This window comes from Oncorhynchus clarkii, chromosome 9 (assembly GCF_045791955.1).
Source record: "Oncorhynchus clarkii lewisi isolate Uvic-CL-2024 chromosome 9, UVic_Ocla_1.0, whole genome shotgun sequence".
Lineage (NCBI taxonomy): Eukaryota > Metazoa > Chordata > Actinopteri > Salmoniformes > Salmonidae > Oncorhynchus > Oncorhynchus clarkii.
In genome coordinates, this window is record NC_092155.1 from 51,712,810 (window position 1) to 51,732,377 (window position 19,568).

Consider the following 19,568-nt stretch of genomic DNA (forward strand, 5'->3'; position numbering starts at 1 on the left):
TCCAACCATAAAGCATGGGGGTGGCAGGATCATGCTGTAGGGGTTCTTTGTTGCAGGAGGGACTTGTGCACTTTACAAAATAGATGCCATCATGAGGAAAGAAAATTATGTGGATATATTGAAGCAACATCTCAAGACATCAGTTAAAGTTAAAGCTTGGTCGCAAATGGGTCTTCCAAATGGACAATGATCCCAAGCATACTTCCAAAGTTGGGGTAAAATGGCTTAAAGACAACAAAGTCAAGGTATTGGAGTGGCCATCACAAAGCCCTGACCTCCATCTCATAGAAAATGTGTGGGCAGAACTGAAAAACCGTGTGCGAGCAAGGCGGCCTATTCTGGGAAGCTTGTGGAAGGCTACCCAAAATGTTTAACCCAAGAAAAAAATATATAAAGGCAATGCTACCAAATACTAATTGAGTGTATGTAAACTTCTGACCCACTGGCAATGTGATGAAAGAAATAAAAGCTGAAATAAATCATTCTCTCTACCATTATTCTGACATTTCACATTCTTAAAATAAAGTGGGGATTCTACCTGACCTAAGACAAGGAATTTTTAAAAACTGAGTTTAAATGTAGTTGGCCAAGGTGTATGTAAACTTCCGACTTCAGCTGTATGTCAAAATGCTGTTCATTGACTACAGCTCAGCTTTCAACAACATAGTGCCCACAAAGCTCTTCACTAAGCTAAGAACTCTGGGACTAAACATCTCCCTCTGCAACTGGACCCTGGACTTCCTGACGGGCCGCCCCCAGGTGGTAAGAGTAGTCAACAACACGTCTGCCACGCTGATCCATAACACTGGGGCCCCTCAGGGGTGTGTAATTTGTCCCCTCCTGTATTCCCTGTTTACCCACACCTGCTTGGCAAAGCACGACTCCAACACCATCATTAAGTTTGCTGACGACACAACAGTGGTAGGCCTGATCACCGACAATGATGAGAAGGCCTATAGGGAGGAGGTCAGAGAACTGACAGTGTGGTGCAGGACAACAAGCTCTCCCTTAATGTGAGCAAGACAACAAAGCTGATTGTGGACTACAGGAAAATGCGGGCTAAACATCGACGGAGCTGTAGTGGAGTGGGTCGAGAGTTTCAAGTTCTTTAGTGTCCACATCACCAAAGAACCATCATCCAAACATAACAAGACAGTCATAAAGAGGCCATGATAAAACCTTTTCCCCCTCAGGAGACTGAAAAGATTTGGCATGGGTCCTCAGACCCTCAAAATGTTCTACAGCTGCACCATCGAGAACATCGTGATCGTTTGCATCACCGCCTGGTATGGCAACTGCTCGGCATATGACTGTAAGGCGCTGGGGCCAAGCTCCCTGTCATCCAGGACCTATACAATAGGCGGTGTCAGAGGAAAGCCCATACAATTGTCAAAGACTCCAATCACCCAAGGTATAGACTGTTTTCTCTGCTACCCCATGGCAAGCGGTACCGGAGCGCCAAGTCTAGGACCAAAAGGCTCCTCAACAGCTTCTACCCCCAAGCCATAAGACTGCTGAACAATAACTATAATCGCCACCGGACAATTTACAGTGCCTTGCGAAAGTATTCAGCCCCCTTGAACTTTGCGACCTTTTGCCACATTTCAGGCTTCAAACATAAAGATATAAAACTGTATTTTTTTGTGAAGAATCAACAACAAGTGGGACACAATCATGAAGTGGAACGACATTTATTGGATATTTCAAACTTTTTTAACAAATCAAAAACTGAAAAATTGGCCGTGCAAAATTATTCAGCCCCTTTACTTTCAGTGCAGCAAACTCTCTCCAGAAGTTCAGTGAGGATCTCTGAATGATCCAATGTTGACCTAAATGACTAATGATGATAAATACAATCCACCTGTGTGTAATCAAGTCTCCGTATAAATGCACCTGCACTGTGATAGTCTCAGAGGTCCGTTAAAAGCGCAGAGAGCATCATGAAGAACAAGGAACACACCAGGCAGGTCCGAGATACTGTTGTGAAAAAGTTGAAAGCCGGATTTGGATACAAAAATATTTCCCAAGCTTTAAACATCCCAAGGAGCACTGTGCAAGCGCTAATATTGAAATGGAAGGAGTATCAGACCACTGCAAATCTACCAAGACCTGGCCGTCCCTCTAAACTTTCAGCTCATACAAGGAGAAGACTGATCAGAGATGCAGCCAAGAGGCCCATGATCACTCTGGATGAACTGCAGAGATCTACAGCTGAGGTGGGAGACTCTGTCCATAGGACAACAATCAGTCGTATATTGCACAAATCTGGCCTTTATGGAAGAGTGGCAAGAAGAAAGCCATTTCTTAAAGATATCCAAAAAAAGTGTTGTTTAAAGTTTGCCACAAGCCACCTGGGAGACACACCAAACATGTGGAAGAAGGTGCTCTGGTCAGATGAAACCAAAATTGAACTTTTTGGCAACAATGCAAAACATTATGTTTGGCGTAAAAGCAACACAGCTGAACACACCATCCCCACTGTCAAACATGGTGGTGGCAGCATCATGGTTTGGGCCTGCTTTTCTTCAGCAGGGACAGGGAAGATGGTTAAAATTGATGGGAAGATGGATGGAGTCAAATACAGGACCATTCTGGAAGAAAACCTGATGGAGTCTGCAAAAGACCTGAGACTGGGACGGAGATTTGTCTTCCAACAAGACAATGATCCAAAACATAAAGCAAAATCTACAATGGAATGGTTCAAAAATAAACATATCCAGGTGTTAGAATGGCCAAGTCAAAGTCCAGACCTGAATCCAATCGAGAATCTGTGGAAAGAACTGAAAATTGCTGTTCACAAATGCTCTCCATCCAACCTCACTGAGCTCGAGCTGTTTTGCAAGGAGGAATGGGAAAAAATGTCAGTCTCTCGATGTGCAAAACTGATAGAGACATACCCCAAGCGACTTACAGCTGTAATCGCAGCAAAAGGTGGCGCTACAAAGTATTAACTTAAGGGGGCTGAATAATTTTGCACGCCCAATTTTTCAGTTTTTGATTTGTTAAAAAAGTTTGAAATATCCAATAAATGTCGTTCCACTTCATGATTGTGTCCCACTTGTTGTTGATTCTTCACAAAAAAATACAGTTTTATATCTTTATGTTTGAAGCCTGAAATGTGGCAAAAGGTCGCAAAGTTCAAGGGGGCCGAATACTTTCGCAAGGCACTGTACATTGATCCCCCCCCCCCCCCCCCCCCCCCCCCCCCATTGTACACTGTTTATTATCTATGCATAGTCACTTCACCCCCACCTACATGTACAAATTTGTAACATGTACAAATATGTACAAATTTGCACAAACTAACCTGTACCCCCGCACACTGACTCGGTACCGGTGCCTCCTGTATATAGCCTCATTATTGTTGTTCTTATTGTGTTACTTTTTTAAATTACTTTTTATTTATTTTAGTCTACTTAGTAAATATTTTCTTAACTCTTCTTGAACTGAACTGTTGGTTAAGGGTTTGTAAGTAAGCATTTCACGGTCTACACTTGTATTTGGCGCATGTGACAAAGTTTGATTTGATGAGTTGTTATATATAATGAATGCTGACAGCTACAGCAGCATGAGCAGATTTACCTTTCACCCCCAGGTAAGTTGTAAGAATGTATGGACTTCAGGCATCGCCCTGACTGTCACTTTCAATGGAGAAAGAAGAGTGTTGCCAGAGTTAAAATGCACAGCAAGTTTGGTAAGTCTCTATATCCCAGTTTGCTTGTTTCTCATTCATCACTTTATGTGCACCACAAATTTGACGTTGCAGGATCAGAGAATAGAGAGGTGCGGTTAGTTATATAACCAAATGAAGAACACTCTGGCACTGTAAAGCAGAGAGAGAGAGCTATTCTCGTATTTGTGAGACACTGCTGTGGAAAGTATGGCAAGCGCTGGACACTGAGACATTCACTCCCACATTAAAGACTTCGAGGATATGTACAGGAGAACACAGTGTCCCCTGCACAAGTAGGAGATAATGAGTTACGATAGAAGGGAAGAAATGCTATTACCTACCACTGAGCATGGTGTTCTGATCAGGTATTCAGAAGTACTGAATAGATATCTTTAGGTCAAGGACAGGGCAGTCTGGTAGACAGATTATGTCTGAGACCACCAGAACAGACTGGCACTGCATGTGAGAAGCCTGTGGTTTAAAGTAACTAAAGGTCATACGCAATAATAGAGAACAAAATATATGCCTACTCATGTGAATACACATTTCTTTTTGAACTCATTCGTCTTTCAATAACCTAGTAGAAATTAAATATCCATGTGTGGGCCTAAGTAAACATGTCCAGATTTATTTTTGTTTCGATGTGGGAGACCATAAGGAAAGAGCACCAGCCTGGTGCCATGGTGGTGTCATCAAGGGCCACTTCACCCCATAGCTCCAACACAAAACACGTGTCCAGCAGCACTTAACAGGACAGGACAACTCCGTACAGCTCAGTGTCCACTCACACTAACACCACCATAGCCCTGCATAAAGTAGTCGGGCCCAGCAGGACTGGAATGTGGCCTGTTGTTACACTGGCGTTTAGTGACAATGATAGGATCAGTGACAGTTACCAGCGCAATGCATTCATGCTGATTTGGGTATAACACTATGGAGGGCTCCTGCCGAGCTCAATTACTTGGGAATCAGGTCACTTGTGCAACCCATCAATTAATAATGCTGCTTTCCCAACAATTCCGTTAATGACAATCATGTAATGACGGATGACACAACTGAGGATCAGTTGTAGTAACAATGAACTAACCATAACCTTAACTCCATGGCTAACTTGTGCGAACAATATGTGACATGTAAAGGTAGTTTGCCAGATTTTCCAACATACAAGTAATGCATTGCTGGACATTAAGGTGCAGGAAACGTCTAACAGTTGTGTTGGTAATTTTTCCTCACAGCCTTGCCTCAAAGACTAGATGTAACATTGTAAATGTACATTTATATCCCTCCAATTAGTATGATATGTTACGATTGGTATGGTTACTTAAGACAGAAGGTTAGTTAAGCCAGGAGGGAGGTTGGTCGGGGAGTATGGGTGGACGTATATCACAATCACACGTGTTCGAATCACAGGGACAACTTTAGCATTTTAGCTAATTAACAACTTTGCAACTGTTTAACTTTTTAGCGACTTTGCAACTACATAGCATGTTAGGTAACCCATCCCCCAACCCTAACTCTAACCGTAACCCCTAACCCTAACCCTAACTTTAACCCTTTAACCCTAACCTTAACCACTAACCCTGACCTTAATCCTAACCCCTAGCCTAGATAACGTTAGCCACCTAGCTAATGTTAGCCAAAACGTATTAACATATTGTATGATTTGTCATTCGTAACATATCATAGGAATTGTAATTCATAACATATCATACAAATTTGTTGACGTAATATATCTTACGAAATAGATGATTGACTTCCAAAATGTTTTATTGTTTATGTTACGTCGACCCCTGAGTCTATGTTGTCCCTAGTTACAGAGAAAGGGAACAAAAGCCTTTGATAAAAGAAGCTTTCTTTCAGTACGTCAAAGGATAAAACAATGGTAACACAAAACAGCTGAGGAATCAGTGTCACGGTAACATAGTGACTGATAGGTAACATGCACAATGCTTCTGTACACAACCTGGTCTCAGGGCAATTTGTAGGATTGTGTATATTACGTTAGATTAGGTTACATTATGAATGGAATAGCGGTTGTACAATATCAAAGGAATTTGAGGGCGTAAAGTATCATACTGTACGTCTTACCTGGTCGTAAAATAGCATATGAATTGGATGACATAACTTATCATAACTCTTGGAGGACTTAACTTATCATACATCTTGGAGGACACATAGTATTATACTTATTTCTCTGAGACCAGGTTACTTGTTGTATCACGACAACAAAGGAGAACTACAGGGAGAATTTATGTTGGTGGTTAGGGGAACTAAAACGAAAAAGGTTAAGAGAATTTCCAGAAAAGGTTACAATTATTAGATTAAGTTTAGGAAAAGTTTGAGGGGAAAGGTTAATTAAATGCTAGAGTGGAACTGACCTTCCACTGGGTTGCGTTATTTCGGGAGAAAGCATAGAGCCCCGAAAACATGAATCAGTATCATTTGTATGGATATATACAAAGAAATGTCAATAGAAAACAGGTCAAATGAAACGAAATCCAGCTTTTTTGTAGTCTTTCTAGCTTCAGTTTGATGGGAGAGAACAGGTGAAATCGAGCATCATTTGCTCATTGTTATGGATGTATCCAAATAACTGTCTCAAGAAAACAGCTTAAACAAATGCAAATGCAACTAAATTGCTGGCTGCACTATTTGATGTGACTGTACGTTAGCTGTTGTTGGCTAGCTAGCAAGCAAGGGATAAGAACGTTTCCAGCAACGTATGGCAATGGAACATTTAGAACGAAAGACTGGGTCGCGTCTATAGATACAGAAAACAAAAATACTTAACGACTGGGTAGCGTGTCTGGCAACCGAACCGATAGAATGAACGACCAGGCTGCTTGGGTAGCAACCATAGATTTGTGTCGGGACTATATCTCATGGAGGAAGAAATAGTATGAATAAATTCATCAAAAGAAAGTTAATCGGGCCTCCCAGTTGGCGCAGTGGTCTAGGGCACTGCATCGCAGCGCTAGCTGTGCCACCAGAGACTCTGGCTCAGGCTCTGTCGCAGCCAGCCGCGACCGCGAGGTCCGTGGGGCAACGCACAATTGGCCTAGTGACGTCCGGGTTAGGGAGGGCTTGGCAGGTAGGGATATCCTTGTCTCATCGCGCACCAGCGACTCCTGTGCTAACCAAGGTCGCCAGGTGCACAGTGTTTCCTCCAACACATTGGTGTGGCTGGCTTCCGGGTTGGATGCGTTCTGTGTTAAGAAGCAGTGCGGCTTGGTTGGGTTGTGTTTCGGAGGACGCATAGCTTTCGACCTTCGTCTCTCCCGAGCCCGTATGGGAGTTGTAGCGATGAGACAAGATAGTAATTACTAACAATTGGATACCAAGAAATTGGGGAGAAAAGGGGGTTAAATAAAATAAAAAACAAAGTTAATGAAAATATTGCAATCATTATTTGAATATATTGGTAACTGTTGTATAAAAGTGATAATGCCCTCGATCCACTTTAACTATACATTGATGTACATACTACCTCAATTGGCCCGACCAAACACATTGGCTAACCGGACTATCTGAATTGTGTCCCACCACCCGCCAACCCCTCTTTTACGCCACTGCTACTCTGTGTTTACCATATATGCATAGTCACTTTAACCATATCTACAAGTACATACTACCTCAATCAGCCCGACCAACCGGTGCCTGTATATAGCCTCGCTACTGTAATAGCCTCGCTACTGTCATAGCCTCGCTACTGTATATAGCCTCGCTACTGTCATAGCCTCACTACTGTGTATAGCCTCGCTACTGTCATAGCCTCGCTACTGTTATTTTTCACTGTCTTTTTTACTGTTGTTTTTATTTCGGGAGTTGTATTCTGTGCACGTGACAAATAACCTTTCATTTGATTTGATTTGAAGCCAGTGTTTGGAGGATATATTGGCATGGTTTGCCGGCCCTCGACTTTGTTTCGAGACAAACAACACCAGTGCCAAAATATCCTCCAAACACCGGCTTTTTGGCCATTATCACTTAAATATCCTACGTCTTGGAGGTGCACCAAAATATACTGAACAAAAATACAAACACAACATGTAAAGTGTTGATCCAATGTTTCATGAGCTGAAATAAAAGATACCAGAAATGTTTCATACACACAGAATGCTTATTTCTCTCAAATTTTGTGCACAAATTTGTTAACATCCCTGTTAGTGAGCATTTATCCTATGCCAAAACAATCAATCCACCTGACAGGTGTGGCATATCAACAAGCTGATTAAACAGCATGATCATTATACAGGTGCACCTTGTGCCGGGGACAATAAAAGGCTCTACAAATATGCTGTTTTGTCACACAACACAATGCCACAGATGTTTCAAGTTTTGAGGGAGCGTGTCTGCAGGAAGGTCCACCAGAGCTATTGCCAAAGAATTGAATATTAATTTATCTTCCATAAGCCACCTCCAATGTCTTTTTAGAGAATTTGTCAGTACGTCCAACGGGCCAGCCCAGGACCTCCACATCCGGCATCTTCACCTGCGGGATCATCTGAGACCGGCCACTAAGACAGCTGATGAAACTGAGGAGTGGGCCTGGCTCTCAAGTGGGTGGGCCTATGCCCTCCCAGGCCCACCCGTGGCCTCTCCCCTGCCAGGTCATGTGAAATCAATAGTTTAGGGCCTAATGAATTTATTTCAATGAACTGATTTCCTTATATGAACAGTAACTCAGTAAAATCATTGAAATTGTTACATGTTGCATTTATATTTCTGTTCAGTATACATATAGTAAGTATGCTTTGTATTGCTCTGAGGACAGGCTGATGCACAGGATTAGCAAGTGATTCCACTGTAGTGGGGGAGGTGGGGGGAGGTGGGGGATTCAGAGGGATATTTACAGTTTCCTCCTGTAACCAACTAGAAGCTAAACTAGGAAGTGTAAATTATGAGAACTGATTAGTAAACAAATGTTTTATCCTGTTAAAAAATGGATGGATTGTCCAGTCAATATCCGGGAGTAGTAGCATGTTATTGTCTTGTGTTTGAGATCACAAAAGGTCAACAAACAAAGGGAATATATTTAGCTATTTCCTCCTGTCTGTTTTCCCCTCACATCCCCTTAGGCTGGCTTTAATTGTCTAATCCATCCTCCATCCTTCTCTGATACGAGGAAACACAACCACCTGCTGAAAGAGATACAAGCTCCTCCCTCAGGAGGAAAGTAAACATGAGAGAGAGAATGAAGCAGAGAGCCCACCCTAACAATACTCCCTTAGAGTTGTGAATTCTCAGAGTTGTACATTACATGGTAATTAACCACACTGAACATAATAATCTCTATTACAAAGTGCATAAACTAACAACGTGATGTTTTTCTGTGTTGAGAAGTAGACCAGTGAGACTTTAAAAAAGTGCATTAAAATGGTTCTGATTCATCTTCGAAGAAAAAAAAACTACATCCTGAAGTTTGAAAATCACAAGCGCTTTGGAGTTTAGTACATGTGTCTTATGAGTCACAATTCAGAAAAGGAAAACAAAAACAAAACACTCCCTGGAACATGGATGGAACAAAACAAAAAGTAAAATAACTTTCATTCATCCAGAGCATGGGGATGGGCCAGGTGAATAACTACCTGGGATGGGTGGGGTGGGAACATACGCAGAGGAACAGAAGGTGTGGGGTAGGATCTGGCACATATATACTGTGTGGGTGTGACAGCAAAGGAACAAATGCTTGTCAGAACAAATTGTACACTGCAGATCAGTCAATCAATGCTGTGAGGTGATTAAATGGAATGTTGTTCTGTGAAATAGTGAATATGACAAACATAAAGTCACACATTTCATATTGTCAAATGTGCTCCCTTTCCAGCCTCTAGGTCACCTGGCTGCTCGTTATGGCGCACATCTATCACCAGAGTTGCACGCATTTCCGCTTAATGACACTCACCTGGACTCCCATCACCTCCTTGATTACCTTCCCTTTATATGTGACACCCTTTAGTTTCTTCCCTCGTCGTCATTGTTTCTGTTGCTGTTTCATGTCGGTGCGCTGTTTGTGTTTCTTGTTTTGTTTATTTATTAAACCTATTCACTCCCTGAACTTGCTTCCCGACTCTCAGCGCACAACTTCACACATATAATAATAGCGGTGATGTTACAACATTTAAGAGTGAAAAACTGAATAACAAAGAACAGAATAAAAGCAAATGTGTCATTTTCTATATTCATGTATTAGACACAAGAGCCCTGTTGTTATTGTAAGTTAGTGTAGGCCTATATACATGTGCGCATACATGTGAGCAGCATCACTGATAAATGGCATAAACCGTGTCCACGGCAACACAAAGGCACAATCGCACATTCATCACAGAGCCCCAAAGGTTTGTTTACTTCCAAAGCGTGTGACAGCAAGCTCATGCGTGGCCTTTCTATGGAAGTCACTGCCCATTCTTATCTACCTCCCTCCTAGTTACACTGAACTCAGCCCCCTCCCTTACTCACTCCTAGGGACAGGGCAGGGACACTTCAGTAACAGATAACAAGCCTACTGTGTGTTTATTGTATTTGAGTGGTGGTTTGACTTACCACTGTGATGTTTTTTAGTGGAAGACCTACAGTGCATATGGAAAGTATTCAGAACCATTTTTGACTTTTTCCACATGTTGTTACATTACAGCCTTATTCTAAAATTGATTAAATAGTTTTTTTTTTAACCCTCATCAATCTACACACAATACCCTATAATGACAAAGCAAAAATATATTTTTTAGACATTTTCGCAAATGTACTAAAAATAAAAAACATGAATATAATATTTACATAAGTATTCAAACCCTTTACTCAGTACGTTGTTGATATCAGGTATCAAGGTAAGACCCAAGTGCAGACTGTGTGAAGTAACAATGTTAATTGTAACAACAGGGGCAGGCAAACGACCAGTCAAGGCAGTCAGGGGTCGATAATTCAGAGTAGCAGCAATGGTACCGGACGGCAGGCAGGCTCAGGTTTAGGTTCAGGGACAGGCAGAGTGGTCAGGCGGGTGGGTACAAAGTCAGGACAGGCAAGGGTCAAAAACCAGGAGGACGAGAAAAATAGAGGTTGGGAAAAGACAGGAGCTGATAAGCTTGACAAAAAAGACAAACTGGCCCAGATAGACAGAAAACACAGGTATAAATACCCAGAGGATAAGTGGGGAAGATGGGCGACACCTGGAGGGGGTGGAGAGAAACACAAGGGCAGGTGAAACAGATCAGGGCGTGACAGTTGAAGCACCATTGGCAGAGATTACAGCCTCGAGTCCTCATGGTATGACATTACAAGCTTGGCACACCTGTATTTGGGGAGTTTCTCACATTCTTCTCTGCAGATCCTCTCAAGCTCTGTCAGGTAGGATGTGGAGCGTCGCTGCACAGCTATTTTCAGGTCTCTCCAGAGATGTTCGATCGGGTTCAAATCCAGGCTCTGAATGGGCCTCTCAAGGACATTCAGAGACTTGTCCCGAAGCCACTCATGCATTGTCTTGGCTGTGTGCTTAGGGTCGTTGTACTGTTGTAAGGTGAACGTTCGCCCCAGTCTGAGGTCCTGAGCGCCCTGGAGCAGGTTTTTATCAAGGATCTCTCCGTACTTTGCTCTGTACATCTTTCCCTCGATCCTGACCAGGTGTGCCTGGTTTCCTCCAGACGTGACGTTTGGCATTTAAAAAGTTCAATCTTGGTTTCATCAGACCAGAGAATCTTATTTCTCATGGTCTGAGAGTCCTTTAGGTGTCTTTTGGCGAACACCAATTGGGCTGTCATGTGCTGTTTACTGAGGAGTAGCTTCCATCTGGCCACTCTACCAGATGGTTGTCCTTCTGGAAGATTCTCCTATCTCTACAGAGGAACTCTGGAGCTCTGTCAGAGTAACCATTGGGTTCTTGGTCACCTCCCTGACCAAGGCCCTTCTTCCCGATTGCTCAGTTTGGCCGGCTGGCCAGCTCTAGGGAGAGTCTTGGTGGTTCAAAACTTCTTTCATTTAAGAATGATGGAGAACACTGTGTTCTTGTGGACCGTGAATGCTGAAAAAATGTTTTGGTACCCTTCCCCAGATCTGTGCCTCGACACAATCCTGTCTCAGAGCACTACGGACAAGTACTTCGACCTCATGGCTTGGTTTTTGCTCTGACATGCACTGTCAACTGTGGGACCTTATATAGACAGGTGTGTGCCTTTCCAAATCATGTCCAATCAAGTTACATAAACATCTCAAGGATGATCAATGGAAACAGGATGCCCCTGAGCTCAATTTCAAGTCTCAAAACAAAGGGTTTAAATACTTATTTAAATAATATATTTTTGTTTTTATTTTTAAACATTTGCTGAAATGTATCAAAACCTGTTTCGGCTTTGTCATTATTGGGTATTGTGTGTAGATTGATGAGGAATTTTTTATTTATTTCATTCCTTTTAGAATGTAACGTGACAAAAAGTGGCAAAAAGTCAAGGGGTCTGAATACTTTCTGAATGCACTGTATGTACATGTGTCCCTATGTGTTCCTACTGTTTGTGGTTCCACTGTCTTATTAGATGTGTGCAGCAACTGCCAAGTTTTTTAATAAGCAGTTGCAAGAGGGAATTTATAATTCATAAAAGAGATAAAGTCAATTCACATTCTGAATATGAAAAATTGGCAAGGTTTCCTATGACTTAAAAATGGATAGGGTGGTACAGTAGGCTTTCTGATTTGTCTAATTTGGAATAAGGTTCAAAATGTTCAAAACAGGGGTGGTAGAGACTGCACTGTATAGGGATTAGTGAGCAAGCCCTCTAACAACTCTTTTTCATATCAAAATTCTAACACTGATGTCATCACATTCCAGGGTGCCAAATACCAAGCAACCGAGGCAGCAAGGTTAAGCAGTTCTCAGACATCGAATACAGTAATTGTCTCTTTGGACACAAACATGCTGCAACAGGCCACATTCTTTCTGGAGCAGAGAACATCTCCCTCCCTGGCTGGCTGTTTCATGTTTGCCTCTGCTCAGCTACACTTCCTCCCAACATGCCAGTTACCCCTTACAGCTGTTTGCACACACAGCTCCTTACCTAGCTTCTCTAAAACCCAAGACTCTCAGCCCACACAGTGTTGTCCAAATCCTGGCAGCAGAATTTACATGTAGATCGGAAGGGTGGCAGGTAGCCTAGCGGTTAAGAGCATTGGGCCAGTTACTGAAAGGCCATTAAAGGCACGCTCCCGAACTTTGGCGACTAATAAGTATTTTTGGGCTGGATATGTCAATGTGTAGTTCATACATGCATAATCTATGAGCAGATTTACTGACTTACCTCAAATAACCACGAAATCCCTACTTTGAAAGCAACTGTCTTTCTGGAAGCTGTTTCTGGAAGCCCTTTCCCTAAATTTCCCCCCACGTGGGCCAGCCCCCTAGCAATTTGAGTTCAACCAATGAGCTTCAGTCTCTCACCATATGAGTAACAGTTAGCAAGATGCACGTGATGCACACACAGCAGAGCGAGAGAGAAAGCAATGACGTGGTGCACTTATCTGCACATATGTGACATAGTATGTAATTTTTGGGGAATACTTTTGGCTTGTGAGCACTACTTTCAGAACTACTCGCTAAAAAGTATACAAAAGTACTGGAGAATCCCTTCAGAGGTGCAATATGCAGAATTCACTCTGCCATTTCCTCGTTGCAAATATTCAAATAGTTAATCTAATTTCAACGTATGTGCAGAAACAAGCAACGTAGAGAATCATTGTACCATTTAAACTGCTGTGAAATATATTTTCAATAACCAAAAACATTGTATTTTCAGTTGTTTGAAGTGTACAAAACCGTCAGTAAAAGCAAAAAACTAAACTTAAGAACGGGAAGCATTGAAATAGCGCACATAAAACAGATATGCCGCTTCTTAGACTTGCTTTCAATGAGAATGACAGATCTATAACTCATATTTCTATGTGAATTTGGTCTGGTTGCCCAAAAAGTTAAATATTGTAGCTTTATGTAGAAATATTCAAATACAGGCATGCAGATGGGCCCTTGAGTTGGTATGTGACTTGAAATAAAAACCTGGTTGAAAGTGAGATTGAAATGTTCTTTGTTTTGACTTTTGATATTAGTCATCTAGGTTGGAGAACCTGTGAGGGGGACAGAAAAGAGTCAGTGTTTCTCTCACTCTTACTCACTCTACATCTGCCTCATCTGGATAAAACATGTGGGTCAATGAACCAGTTGTTTTTCTTCCATCTCTACATGCCAAGACACCAAGACACTCTCACATTACATAATAATGCAAGTAAAGGGGTGTGGCGCTAGTACCGCTATGACTGCTGGGTTGTTCCACAAAATGAGTCCCTTTTCAGTAGTGTTGGTGATTTATTACATTTGATTTCACCTTAACATTCTGTCATAAAGAACAGATGTTCAACTTAATAAAAATATGTTTTCCCATCTCAGGAGGTTAAATCAAAAAATACTATAGTAAGTGCCTATCTGGTGCCAAATAAAGGAACATATTTGACCATAACAGGGTTGACCGTAACAGGGTTGACCTTAACAGGGTTGACGATTTCATCTTAAATCAGCCATAAATCCTCTTGTGACAGGGGGAATTTTCATAAATTACTTTGTCAAAGCAACAACATAAGTAGAGCTTTACAATGCTGATTAAAACTTTGGGAAAATGTTGGGGTTAAGTGGGTTAACATCTTCCTAGAATTCACAGCAGGTGCACAGAGGGACATGTCAAAATGCTGAATTCTGGCACTTTAGCAAGTCTTTATTCATATTAGAAATCATGTGAATTAAATGTTCCATATTGTCAATATTGAAGGGCATGTCATGTAATATGACAAGCTTTCAACATGCAGTATTGGTGCGCAATTTCAACTTAAAATATCAAAGGGAAGCAAAAGGAACTCATTTCGTGAAACAACCCTGCTATAGAGCCAGGGCTTCAGGCATATTTTGTTTCACACAGCAGCAGTGCGGTGAGGTAATGCAGAGGATGTGGGGCAGGCTGGAGAATATACAGTGAGGACTCCAGCAGTCTTAACCTGAATTGCTCTCCTGTGGCTTTCTCCTGTGGTGGTCTCTTAAAGTGCGCTGTGGAGCAGAGCTGACTGAGTGGTTTCTTTCCCTCACACACGCATCAGCGCTTTCTTTCTCCATCGGCGCCCTCTTTTTCTCTGTATGTTTAAATGAGAGTCTCCCCTGACTCCATCTCCATGTATGGTATACTCTAAACGGATCCTCGGCTCTTCATGCCTTCTGTTCAGAGGAACAATACATTCACTCAATACATTCAGTAAGACACACAACTACACTGCTTAGAACAATGACATAAATACCAGTACATTAAAAAAATAAAAAATAATCCTTATTCATTGCATTCACACTGGCGTACCAACCCTCTGGGTGGAAATGCGTTGGTTGCATTGCAGTCAAGACCTGCATATTTGATCAACACATCCAACTGACCACAATGCTGAGAATCATCCTGTTTATGCCCTTACTCTATTCTAACCACATAGATATGCTGCTGATATGATCAAACATGAAAAACAACATTGTCTGTTTGAGCGCTCCCCATCCTATCCACTGTTCTCAGAAATGCAGTCAACGTGCAAAATAAACAGACTGGTAGGAAGTGCAGGGAAGAGAATTGAAACTGAGATGTATAGTGTAAGTGACTGAAGGCTGGGTCTCTACTCTCTATATCATGATGAGTGTGTGGACCATAATGAGTGTTGGGCATTAGGGCCTTCTCATGAGGATGATTGCCTACGATTGATAATGGGTACATACAGTATAACTGATAGCTGAAATAAACCTGGACTTATACATTTTGGACTTATACATCAATGTACCCATAACTCATAAATACCTTATGAGCTTAGTTCTACTGTCGTACCCCGTCAGAACCCAACATTTAAGCTTGTTTTACACCAATGTTTGTAAACAAAGTAAATGTAAACACACACTGTATAGAGTGGTTAAACGTGTTAATTTTCCAAGCTATAGCAAACAACATGTTACATACAGTTGGTTTTAAAGGACCAAAAAGTTTGGTCTGCTTTGTGCTTTCATTTAAGCCATGGAACAAATATTGTGATACTGGTATCATCCCAGCCCTGACCTGATTCACATTCACCCCGAGTCAGAGGGCCCTCATTAACATTATCACTCTTATCATTGTATCTGACCGTCATCATCACCCCCCCCCCCCCCATCCTCTTCTTCCTCCATCCTCTCATCCCATTGCACTGGCTCTTGCTGGATGTCTAGTGTATCGTCCCTCCCTCCCTCCCGCCCCCCTCAAGCCTGCAGATATGTAAGTAGCAGCGGATGCACAGGTGTGAGAGCTCCCTTGTCTGCCACCGGCAGATTCCATTCCTGTTAATTATATCAACCCACAGGAGGAGCTGGCCAGCTCTGTGGGAGACAGGGAACCTGTCAGAACAACTCTGATTAGTTGGCCCACCTAACACAAGGCCACAGCTGCTCCACTGGGTGAGATTGGACTCTTCCACTCACTCTGTGATTCAGAGAGGCAGTGAGGTATTGTCTTGTGGTCGGAGATGTCATTCATTCCCCTATAAAACACTCCCAGACAGGAAGGAGAAAGAGGAATAGCACTGTGATGAGGAACCTGAATGTAGGGCAAATGGCTGGCCCAGACATGGTTTCAGACAGACTAAACCATTGTAAATGATGTGCTGTCTAGGCTGTTAACCACAAGTATATTGCGTAGACTACAAGGCTTTGGAACAAATGTGTTGTAAATGAGAGTGTCTAACAATAAACTTGGGCCAGAAATGGCATTCTACCACAGTGATTAACTGCTCTGTTGTAGCATTCAAGATGGCGCCAACAGAGAGGGCTGCCTCGCTTCTAGTCCTTAGGAAACTATGCACAAGCATTTCGCTACCCAATAACATCTGTTAACCATGTGTATGTGACCAATAACATTTGATTTGATTTGACTTCTCCTTCTTTGTAATCATAAACATGTGGAGCTGTAGTATTTATGTCTGTAGAGATGCTAAAGAAGTCTAGGAGCTGGCTAGCCTGACTGACTGACACAGTTGTGATATCCTTAGTTGAGCTTCCTTTCACCTCTGAGAGGTATATTACAACTCAAAAGACAGTGTTTAGTGTTTTGGTTCAGTTAGGTTTGTTATGCATCAGTACCATTATCCAATGGTGGCAGATACAATGGAGATAGACAATATAAATCAGTGATATCTGATGGAAATTGACTCCAGTCATGTCATCCATCATCATCGGCTATACTTTGTACTGTAGTTGAGCCACTGAATTGCAAGGAGTACAGTCCTTATTTCTGTGGTCAGTCTTGTCTCAGTGCAGTAGTGTTGTTTGGGTAGCTGGAGCTGTCTTGCTCGGTTACTCAGTGGACTTTACTGGAAGTCTCGTCACACACCCTGGCTGTCTATGACTCTCCCCCGCCAAAAGCTAGCCTTCCAGGGGACGGATGGGTTGGGAGGGACAAGTCAGGGGGTGGACATTACATTCATCATACAGTATGTATCACTTTCATTGGAAAAAAAAATCTACATGTGAAGTCAAGTGTTACTGGGGTTTCTGTAGTCGACTCCTCCAGATGGAAAGTGCAATTGTTGTGTCAGCACGGACATGTCCCGGTAAAGCCACAAAAGCCAGGTCCTTTATAGTTATACGTTCTTCACCATACCCAAAGTAATATGCATACAGTATATCCACTATTAATCCAAATATACAGCACTTTTATTTCCTCACAACCAACGCTAAGAATTTGAATAGGTATCCTGTCTACAATAATGTCAACTGTGTTTGATATATGGTATACTGTAGTGTATACTATGGTAGGAATACTATAGTATTCACTGTAGTGTTTTTGCGGACTGTAGTATTTATGCGGACTGTAGTATTTACAGTTTACTATAGTATAAATGCTGAAGTTTAAAAAAAGGAGTGGTGTATATACTATAGTAATTACTGTAGTCTTTGAAGACTGTAGTATACTGTAGTATTTACTGTAGTGTTTATGGGGACATTACTGTAGTATTTACTAAAGTTTTTATAAAAAATGTATCTAGTGTGGCTAGTGTGGGGCTTTCTCCTTTAGGTAACCTACTTGAGAAAAACTAAAAGAGCACATTTTAACACAACCTGTACGTAGGTAGGACTGGGTTCTGAACAGAGAGTTCAGAGCTTCTGCTCTTTTATATAACCTGTAGGAAACACAATATGGTCTATACATAGCATTTAGGTTTCGCACTCATGGGTGACACACATTGTGAGGGGAATGGGCAGAGTATATGCAAATTCTGAAGTATTTACTAGTTTAAAAAATGTAGTGTTTTTGCAGACATTTCTGTAGTTTTTATACAGTGTTTTTGTTTTACTGTTTACTATAGTGTTCTACAACATTCTATACTAAGTACTACACATGATCGACAGTGTGTAGTGCTGTCACGTTCGTCGTAACGATGAGACCAAGGCGCAGCGTGATTTGAATACATTCTTCTTTATTTGCACGAAGAACACGAAACAAACTAACATAATGAACGTCCCGCTAATAATAACGAGTGCTGACATGCAACTACACATAGACAATAACCCACAAAACCAAAATGGAAAATGGCAACCTAAATAGGATCCCCAATCAGAGACAACGATAAACAGCTGTCTCTGATTGGTAACCAATTCAGGCCACCATAGACCTACATTTACCTAGACAATACCAAAACCACATAGATATACAAAAAAAACTAGACAAGACAAAAACACACATACCACACTCGTCACACTCTGACCTAACCAAAATAATAAAGAAAACAAAGATAACTAAGGTCAGGGCGTGACAAGTACAGTGTTCAACGGTATACTACAGTCTACTATAGAATACTTTAGTAAACGGTGGTACTACAGGTACTGTAGTATTCTATAGTAAAGTGTGCTATTTTTTTATGTGGGTATGGCTTCCTCTTAAGATATTGATATGATGGGGACAATCAGTGGTACGAGTGGTTAATATGTCGACATGAGTCTAGCATAATCTACTCTCTACTGTATACGAAGAAATCTCCTCTCTGTGCAGAGGTGATAAGACCAGAATGTGACAATAAATGCCTAGCTGCCTACGTGTGCACATACCCATTCAGTGAAAACACCAGGCAGCTGGCAGCTGCTGGGCCTGTAAAGAATCTCTAACCTGCATTAAACACATCAAAGACATGGCTGCTTCATCATAATTGCCTCATAGCCAAACGCGTCTTATAATTAATTAAATCTCAGCGGCACCTGGGACTGTGATTCGCCATGTATTGTGCAGCACCAAATCAAATCAAATCAAATGTTATTTGTCACATGCGCCGTGAAATGCTTACTTACAAGCCCTTAACCAACAATGCTGTTCAAGAAATAGAGTTAAGAAAATATTTACTAAATAAACTAAAGTTTAAAAAAAATAAAAATTTGACATAACAATAACAAGGTTATATACAGGGAGTACCGGTACCCAGTCAATGTGCGGGGGTACAGGTTAGTCAAGGTCATTTGTAAAGGGACTATGCATAGATAATAAACAGCAAGTAGCAGCAAAGTATATAGTCCAGGTGGCCATTTGATTAATTGTTCAACAGTCTTATGGCTTTGGGGTAGAAGCTGTTAAGGAGCATTTTGGACCTAAACTTGGAGCTCCGGTGCCGCTTGCCGTGTGATAGCAGAGATAACAGTCTATAACTTGGGTGACTGGAGTCTTTGGGGCCTTCCTCTGACACCGCCTAGTATATAGGTCATTGATGTCAGGAAGCTTGGCCCCAGTGATGTACTGGGCCGACAACACTACCCTCTGTAGGGCCTTACGGTCAGATGCCAAGCAGTTGCCGTACCAGGCGGTGATGCAACCAGCTTTAGATCTTTTTGAGG